Source organism: Apodemus sylvaticus, chromosome 1 (assembly GCF_947179515.1).
Source record: "Apodemus sylvaticus chromosome 1, mApoSyl1.1, whole genome shotgun sequence".
In the NCBI taxonomy this organism is placed as follows: Eukaryota; Metazoa; Chordata; class Mammalia; order Rodentia; family Muridae; genus Apodemus; species Apodemus sylvaticus.
In genome coordinates, this window is record NC_067472.1 from 186859850 (window position 1) to 186869571 (window position 9722).

Genomic DNA, 9722 nt, shown 5'->3' on the forward strand with positions numbered 1-9722 from the left:
ATTAAAAACAAGGAATTCATGAAATTCTTAGGCATATGGAGCTGAAGAGCATCATACTAAGTGAGGTAACACAGACTCAAAAGATGAATCATGGTATGCACTCACTAATAAATGGATATTAACCTAGAAAACTGGAATACCCAAAACATAATCCACACATCAAATGAGGTACAAGAAGAACAGAGGAGTGGCCCCTTGTTATGGAAAGACTCAGCGAAGCAGTATAGGGCAAAACCAGAACAGGGAAATGGGAAGGGTTGGGTGGGAAAACGGGGATGTAAGGGGGATGATGGGACTTTCAGGGAGTAGGGGTCTAGAAAAGGGGAAATCATTTGAAATGTAAATAAAAAAAACTAAAAAAAAAAATTAAAATATTCCTGAGTGAGCCAGTTATTTATAATGTTAAGTTCTTCACATTCAAACTGAAGAAAATTAAAAATAACCGAAGATAATATATGAATTATCAAATAACTTGAGACTGAGAAATTCTAACAAGGAAAAAATCTAGATGGCTGTAATGGAATTTGGTAAATCTTCAAGTTTATCAGAAAATGTTTATAATTCCACTTTTAATCAACATAGGAATACTTTTATACCTACCATAATTGTATCTATATAAAATTTTCCATGATAATCTTCAAATCTGACATGTGTTTCTACATTTTTCTACAAATTTACCAGAAATATTTTCCATGTAAATCTTCAATTCTGTCATAAAATGTTTCTTTCCCATATTTCAATTAATTTAGCAATGTTTACATATCTACCTCTTTACTCCTTAATTTTCCATGAAAATTGCCAATCTTAACATGTTTTTCTGAAATATTTTCCATGTAAATCTTTAATTTGATCATAAAGTGTTTTTACTTCCCTTTAAAAAATAAAAAAAAATAAAATAAAATAACATCCATTCTGTAAAAAGTCAACTTGCTGTTATGTGACTAGAGAGGACCCACCTCATGGAATAGGTGAAAAAAATCTTTTAACTTATAAAAAGTTGATACATCAGTACATTGTTTTAAATAGACAAACATATTATAATTGTATGTAATTGTAATATCATTACAAATACAGATATAATTGTATTTAAAATTTCTTAGAAACAATTTCTTAAATAAATCTGCTTCTTAAAAGTGTTTGGCAGCTTAGAAACAATGAATTCATGAAATTCTTAGGCAAATGGATGGAGCTAGAAAACATCATACTAAGTGAGGTAACCCAGACTCAAAAGGTGACTCATGGTATGCACTCACTAATAAGTGGATATTAACCTAGAAAACTGGAATACCCCAAACATAATACATACATCAAATGAGGTACAAGAAGAAAGGAGGAGTGGCCCCTTGTTGTAGAAAGACTCAGTGAAGAAGTATAGGGCAAAACCAGAACGGGGAAGTGGGAAGGGGTGGGTGGGAGGACAGGGGGAGAAAAGGGGACTTATGGGACTTTCGGGGAGTGGGGGGCTAGAAAAGGGGAAATCATTTGAAATGTAAATAAAAAATATATCGAAGAAAAAAAAAGAAAAAAAGTGTTTGGCAGCAAATTAAGAAAGGATATAAATACTGGAAATCTTGATTACCTTACTATTCTAGCAGGAACAAAACTCTTTTTCTAATTAGGATAGAATCAGTATTAATACTTGCCAATATTCTTACCTATATTATCCTGGGAAGACTTTTTCAGGATGGATTTCGGCTGTCCTCGTGGTCTTACTCCACTGAGGTATATTTTAAGAGTGTTATTTTAATAGTCATATAAAACATTAATGAAAGGCTTTGATTTCTTTGTTGTTTGATTTCCTAATTTATATTACATTACAAATTAAAAAACTATTAATTTGTTCTTCAACCAGTTGATTACATTTGGAGACATTTTCTTTACAACTTTTCCTAATGTGGAATATAGGGGAGAATTTAGCCCACAAAAATTAGCCCCCCCCCAAAAAAAATACACAGATACAGAAAAATGCACACACACTCATGAACACACACACACACAATTACTAGTACCTCTTCAGCCTTTGTTTTGATAGTTGTACTGACTGGTATTTTTACTCTATAGACTCAATGTCAGTCTTTGGCCCTGGAGCAGCACAGCACCTTCTCTCATGGTACCTTGTGCATATTTCACTGACTATGATGTTACCACCCAAAAGGTTGATTTGTGGACCATCAAATAGATTTCTAGAACTCTTAAAATCCCACCACAGCTTTCACATTATTCAAGCCATTCCTTCATAACTCATGCATGGATGAATCCTGAAATCACAATCTTCCTGTTTCTGTGACAAACAAGCATTTCTATGATTTAGTAAGATAATGACAAGAGCAAAGGACAATAAAACCTAGTGGGCACTTGTGGTTTTACTGTGGAACTGTTCAGAATTCCAAATAGAAGTTAACATGTGTAATTTGAAAGGAGTATGAATAGTTTTGAGTACTGAAAAGTTTTGAATATTCATTTTCAACATTAGCTTTGATGATTTGGGAAATTTTCAAACATTTTCAATATTATTTTCCTCTCTTGTGGAAGTAATTAATCGTAATGAGCACAGAATTGGCTTGAAATACAACTTTAAACTTTCTACCAAACCATTCTCTAAACAGGAATGGATAGGCCTTGGCCTTTATGTTCATGTCCAAATGAGGTGGAAGACAAAAGCCCCCGTTGTAGAGAGGTAAATATTAGTTACACCATCATTCAGATAATCGATTGAGAGTGAAAGGATTCATTTCTGTGGAAAACAGATGTGAACAGATCATTGATGGATGGAGCATTCTGGAAGACATGGGTGCCTTCCAACAACTACGAAAGACGCTACACCTGACAAAATGGTCCTTTGCATGTAAAGCTGGTTGTCAGAGGAGGAAAGAAATGCATTGGCATCCTGTAGTAATGACTGAAAATGGAGAACCACCCCAATTTATGTAAACTTACTGACAAGAGAAATGCCTGAAATGACAGCTACTAGTGTGGGTCTTAGTTCACAAATTGAATTCAGTAAGGCTTGGAAAGCCAAGGAAGCTTAGATGGACAGCCATGTTCCTAGCTAATCCCAGCAGGCTCTTTTTCCAAACTGCAGAGTTGGTTCTTGGAAATGGTGGGGGAATGTGATGGGCATGTTCATAGGAACCACACTGAGAACGTTTTCAACTGAATAAGCATGCATTATACTGTGAAACTTGTAAGACAAAGGTCTCAAAGTACTCCCAACAAGAATTTGCTTCCTCTCTTTGAATTTATCTACTATTACTGTATAGTTAATAAACCTTACCAGGACAAACGTCTTTCATCGTTAAAATAAAAGACTTCTGAAAATAAAAACAAAATATATTTTATTACAACTAGAGAAAAACCTTACCTATAAAAATGATCAGATTCAATGTTAGTATCAATTTCTATGAGACAATTCTAGAGACTATTCTAGAAGAAATATTCATTTGTAGCAAATGACTTCATGAAGAACTGTTATATTTTAAATCAAAGATGACAATAGTTTATCAAACATTAATGCCTAAATATAAATTCACACACACAATTGTGTGTAAAATGAACTCTCTCATACTGACAGAGAGCACAAAACTGATCAGAAAAAAGTCAATTGTTTTGAAAATGAATTCTTATGATTCTTTTTAAACCTAGGCTGATAGTTCTGGGAAGAATTATAGATTGAGTCTGGCCGCATATCATATGAATATCAAAACTTAGGAGGCAAAAGCAGATGGATTGCTGTGATTTCCTAGACAAACAGAGCTACATTTAGTGAGACCATGTCTCAACCCCACTGTTAAAAGAGTTAAACCCAGAGCTGAGCTGAAAGCTGTCCCTTGAGTGCCATTCTCTGGCCACAATTTAACCCAACATAAGCAGGCCTGCTGTACCAGGAACTTAAAAGTTTGACCTCTTCTCATTGAATGCTCTGCCCATTTTCCAGAAGACATACACCATGCCCTGATTTCCAATGTCCAGGCAAAGGCAGCCAACCTCAGGACTCCTGCACCAGAAACACCCATGGATAACCAGTTGTCTAAAGGTCACAATGAAAACACTAATCACAAGTGCTAATTCAATATGACACATCCAGAGCTCAGGTATCCTACTATAGCAAGCTCTGGATATCCTATCATGATCCAAGCACAATAAAATGTCATTAAATCCAATCTTATGAAGATGGCAAACGAATTTAAAGGAAAAATTAACAAATGCCTTAATTAAACTGGAAAATACAATCAGGCAAGTGAAGAAAATGAATAAAACAATTCAATACCTGCAAATGGTCAAAGAAGTGGTAAAGAAAGCACAGAGGGAACCATGGAGATGGAAAATCTAAGAAAGACAACAGGAACAGAAGCACAGCCAACAGAATAAAAATAATGGAAGAGTCGATCTCAGGTATAGATGATATGAAAAAAGAACCTAACACATCAATCAAAGAAAATGTTAAACCTAAAAAAAATACTGACTCAAAATATACAGAAATTCTGAGTCACTGTAAAATCCTACTAAGAGTAATGGGAATGAACAAGAGTGAAGACAGTTCCAGCTGCAAGGACAAGAAAATATTTGAAAGAAAAAACATAGAAAAAATTCACCCAACCTAAAGAAAAAATGCCTATCAACAACCAAGTTGATTGGTGTTCCCAAAAAATAATAATCCTACGCTCTCTATGTTCTATGCTCTATGCTCAATGACCTCCGGAGAAAGAAGAAATCAGAGTTTCTAGAATTCAATGAAAATGAAGGCACAAAGTATCCAAATTTATGGGACACAATCAAAGCAATGCACAACAAAATGTTCATAGAACTTTGTCTATTCAAAAAATTGGAGAGATTTCACACCACTAACTTAACAGCACATCTGCAACCTGAAGAAGAAACAGAAGCAAGCACACTCCAGAGGAGTAGATGGCACGAAATAGTCAACAGAGAAACAAAGAAAACAATACAAAGAATCAACAAAACCAAGAGCTGCTTAATCAACTCTGAGATTCCATTCTACACACATCACAAAAGCAAAGACGCAGCTATACCACTCCTGGGCATATATCCAAAGGATGCTTCACCATGCCACCTCAAGGAAACTTGCTCAACTATGTTCATAAAACCTTGATTTGTAAAAGCCAGAAACAGAAAACAACCAGGATGGACTTCAACTGAAAAATGGTTCAGGAAAATTTGACATATTTACAAAATGAAATGCCATTCATTTATTTAAAAACAAGGAATTAATGAAATTTGAAATCAAATGAATGGGATTTAAAAATTTCATCGTGAGTGTGGCAATCCAAACCCAGAAATGCAGATGTAGTATGTACTCACTTAAAAGTGAGTACTTCTTTACCCATATAGTACAGAATAATCATGCTAAAATCCACAGACCTAAAGGCTAAAACATGAGGGCCCCAGGGTAGAAGCTTTAATCTCACTCAGAGGCGAAAACATAGAAATCAGGTTTCCATTTAGGCAGGGAAAATTTTGGGAGATGGGGAAGGGAACTGATGTGGGAGCAAGTGTAGGTAGTATCAGGGACAAGAGATACCTGGAGGTATCCTCCAGGGAAAGGAGGAGAATACCAATGCACTCACAAAAACATCAGCCCAAAATTCATCCTACCTACAAGATATTCAGGGATTAAAATGGAACATAGATTAAGGGAATAGCCACCCATTATCTGGCTCAAACTGAAACCATTAATAATATTCTGCTATTCTTGCACACAGGATCCAAGGATAACTCTTATGAGAGGATACATCCAGCACAGAATGGAAAAAGATGTATGTACCCACATCCAAACATCAAGTAGAGTTTGGACGGTCTTGTGGAAGAATTGGGGAAGGACATTGAACACAAAGGCCAACAGTGTGATTGAGGGCTCTGGGACAAGAAAACCTAAAGAATCAACTAAACTGGGCCCATGAGGGCTCACAGAGATTGAAGCACCCATGAAAGAGAACAAATGGGGTACACATAGGCATCCTCCCCATAAGGAGCAGATGTGCAGCTTGGTCTTCATGTGGGTTCTCTAAAAACTGAAGTGAGGACTGTTTCACACTGTTGGATGCATTTGGATTCCTTTCTGCTAGTAGAGCTGCTTTCTCTGGTCTCAGTGGGAGAAGGAGCTAAAATCTCTACTCTTATTTAAGGTAATAGGACCAGCTACTATATGCTATATTAATAATCATTATAAAAACCTTACTTTCATTGAAGCTGACATGCTTCACTCCGGTTTTCTGGGCTGGTGTCTCTGTCCTGTGACATAGGTTTAAAAGTTATAATTATTGTGCTATTCATAAAAACATTTGGCAAGTGTATTAAGCACTTTATATTTGAGTCTCTACTCTATCTTACTCTAGAGGGTTACTAACAGTATTTTTTGGAACAGGATCTCACTATGTAGGCATGCTCCTCTGAAATCTGCTCTATGGACCATGATGGCCTTAACTCACAGAGATCTGTGTATCTTCTACTTCCACAGTTCCGGGATAAAATGCATGGGCCAACAGGAATAGACAAACACTGTTGAATTTGCTTTTCAGCAATTGACTGTGATTGCTGACTGCTATCCTTTCCAGCTTTTCTCAAGAGAAAACATGAGGAATACTAAGCACTTAATCAAACACAAACAAAAGTGCTCAGACAAACCCCCACCACACACAAATACACTTTTCAAAAGCATTAAAGACAAAATTAGACGTGCTTGATATAATATGTCTGTTGACAGTTATGGAAGACTAGGAGGAAGGAATCAAGGCCTGAGGGAGATAGGAACCCCAGAGGTCGACCAACAGAAGCAGATAAACTGGACACTTAGGGTTCTCAGAGACTGAACCACCTATCCTAGAACAAACATGCACTGGACGGACACCTCCTGACACATATGTAGCAGATGTACAGCTAAGTCTTCACACAGATACCAATCAACTGGGACTCGGTCTATCCATAAGGCTGTTGCCTGTACATGGGGTATATCCTTCTAGCTGCACTGTTTTGTCTGGACTCAGAGAGAGAGGAAGTGCCTACCCTTGCAGAAATGAACTGCCATGGTAGGGACATACAGGAGATCCCCAACTGATCAGAGGTGAAGTGGAGGAGGAACAGAGAAAGAAATATGGGATGGAACAGAGAAAGAAATGTAGGAACAGGAAATGTAGGATGGATGACCAGGAGGGAGTCAGTTAAGCTAGATGTAATGTGAATAAAATAAAATAGAATAAAATAAAATAAGTTTTTACAAAAGGCATTAAAGATTTGAAAGGAGAGTAAGCTACCTCTACCAAGGCTCATTGTAAAACACAGAGCTATTATGTGGGAATAATGGCTCAAAATAAACAGGTATACATATGGTCTAAACAGAAAATTCAAGCATACATAAGTGTATTTCATATGGAAAGGGCATATAGCATTGTAAGAACAAGCTGTTTCAGAGCTAAACATTCACAGAATTCAGGACAAGATTGAAAATGCTAAAGTACCAGACTCTGTGGAAAGAAATGAACTACTTATATATCCACTTTGAAAGCTCCATCTGAAATGGGGAAGAAAAATGTCTTGACCTGTGGAATTACCAAACTAGCTGGGTACTTGTACTATGTCTCTTAAAGTACATCTTCCAGCGAAAGTTCGTTTCCTGCTGAGTTGGACATTTCAAACTTAAACAGATCATTAGGAAACACTATTTGTTACCTGTGATTATGATGTCATCTTTAGGGTCATAGAATATAAAATTTCAGGCTTAGGGACTATCGGTGTTTATCCATGATAAAACACTTGCCAATGACACCTATGGACCTTAATTCAGTGACAAACACTGTCAAAAGCAAAAATATGATGGTCGAGCAACAATTGTTCTACCTTATCCTTTGGTTTGGTTGAAGGCTCATGAGTTGAACTCCTTAACTAGCTAGTGATCCCTGGTGTGTGCTGTTCTTGTGTTATGTTGAAACAGTCTCTTTTCTAGCTCACACTTCATGTGTGCTAAGGTTTCTAACTATGTGCCTCTGAGTTTCTCAAAATCTTCCTGTCATTTTAATATTCCTGACCTAAGCAATTGTCAGTCTCAATAACAGCACTAAGATTGAAGAAAAGAAGAAACTGTACCCATTTATCTCTACCGGTGCATGTGCGTTAGCACACATTGCTTCTAAAAATTCTACCATTTCAGGTTTCCGTTCATATGTAGCAAGCAGTAAGGGGGTCAAGCCATACTGTAAAGGAAAGAATATTGCATTTTACAAAATGAATTGTTTCTCAATGAAAATTCATCACAGATTTTGTAAGCATAAATATACTGTAAAGTGTTACAAGGGTTCATTTATCCTACAACACCAGTTGCCCTTTCCCACACACAGCTTTTTCCCTATGACACACCTTTTCCCTGTCCAACATTATCTGTGAACAACACTCCCTTTCAGAACTCTCCCCAAACACTCAATGTTTCCAGTCTACTTAGCTCCATGGAGTAGGCCCTCCATTGACACAGCCCTGATACATAAAGTTTGGTATGTCCCTGTTGAAGAACTGGGCTCCAGAAAGGTGTGGAGCAGCGTTTCTCAATCATTGTGTGAAATACATTTATTTGCTAAACTAAGAATTACCTTGCAAGCTCAACAGCATTTCCTATGTATATCAAAGTTTTTAAAAATTAAATAATTTTTTTTAATTTTCTCCAATGATCAAATTTCCTAATTTTTCTGTCACCTCTCTCACTTTCCAGTGCACTCTCATACTCCAGTCAAACCCACATCAGTACCTTCTTTGCAACAACACACTTCTATCTATTCTATAATCATATAACGTGAAATGAATTTATTTTTATTGTCTGTGTATATGTGATGTGTATGTGTAGTCCTAAATCCTTTATTTTTGAATGTTAAAATCAAGGCCAATTCTGAGACAAAATATGCTATGCTGTGTTTTTCTGAACTAACTACCAAAAATATGAAAAACATGTTTGGAGAAAGCAGCGTTCCTGTAAACAGATATATTGAGAATGCTTGAACTTCTGCACGTAGAAAACAGATGTGAGTGTCACTGCTAGAAGTGCACTGGGAATGAAGTTGAGTGATCTTTACCTTTGTTTTGGCTTCAATATCTACATTGTGCTTTAGAAGCATTTTTACAATGGGTAGGTTACCCGTGGATACAGCATGGTGTAAGGCTGTATTCCCAATAAAATCCATCACATTTGGATCAGCATTGTAGTCGAGCAATACAGAAACACAATGTATATTGCCTCGCTGGGCAGCCTGTAGAAATTGGACAAAAAAAAAAATACATCTTCAATTCAAGGAATCCAAGAGAGACATTTCTACCATCACACTGAATAGTTCCCCTTAAAGCAAACACAGAGTTTCAGTTATGCATATTATCTATTTTGGCACAAAGTCTTAAGTACTCCAGACTCACCTGATTTTAGAATCTCCCCACAACATCTTTTTACAAGCGGTAGAATTTAAAGGTAGAATGCACCCAGATTTTCTAAGAATTCTGGTCTGTGCTGGTTTGCTGTCGCAGTGCAGAGATTAGTTGTTTGGTTAGTTTTTGTTCTCTTTGCCAGTTTGACATAGGCTAACACACCTGGAAAGATTGTCACTTGAGGAACTTCCCCTATCAGAGTTCCCTCTGGGCAACTATGTGGAATATATTTTTGATTTTGATGGAAGTAGGAAAGCCCAGGGTCTTAGGGTTGGAGGCACAGCTGGGAGAATATTCTCAGATGTATG